Source organism: Mycetomoellerius zeteki, unplaced genomic scaffold (assembly GCF_001594055.1).
Source record: "Mycetomoellerius zeteki isolate Tzet28-1 unplaced genomic scaffold, Tzet1.0 scaffold197, whole genome shotgun sequence".
NCBI lineage: Eukaryota > Metazoa > Arthropoda > Insecta > Hymenoptera > Formicidae > Mycetomoellerius > Mycetomoellerius zeteki.
In genome coordinates this window covers 277,897-278,358 of record NW_017256926.1, presented here as the reverse complement: position 1 = coordinate 278,358, position 462 = coordinate 277,897, and positions in this window count along the sequence as shown.

The window sequence follows — 462 nt, the reverse complement described above, 5'->3', positions numbered from 1 at the left end:
AATAAATTATTAAAATTAGGTATTAATTAATTATTAGGTATTAGTTAATGATTTCTTTTATTAATCTTATATTTTTAACTGTTTTCATTCATAAATTCAATACTTTCAAAGGAAATACGGTAAAAAATACCTATAGGTACGATTTAAGCGACCTGCAGTTACCTAAATCGTACCTTTTGCAGCATGTTACAAAAAGATTTATAACAAATTAATTTGTTATTGGTGGAAAGTTAAACATGTAATAATAAACGTCCAAAACCTCAAACTACAATTTCTAATGTTCATTTGTATACACAAAATAGTGCCAAATGGAAAATATAATAAAAAATAGGTTAAGTGGTATGCATTCGGCAACTTTCCCCTACGAAATAAAAAATTTAAAATTGATATGATATGCATAGTAAAGTTGTAGATTACGTTACAACAACATAAGTTGTTCTGCAATATATAAATGTAGAATAT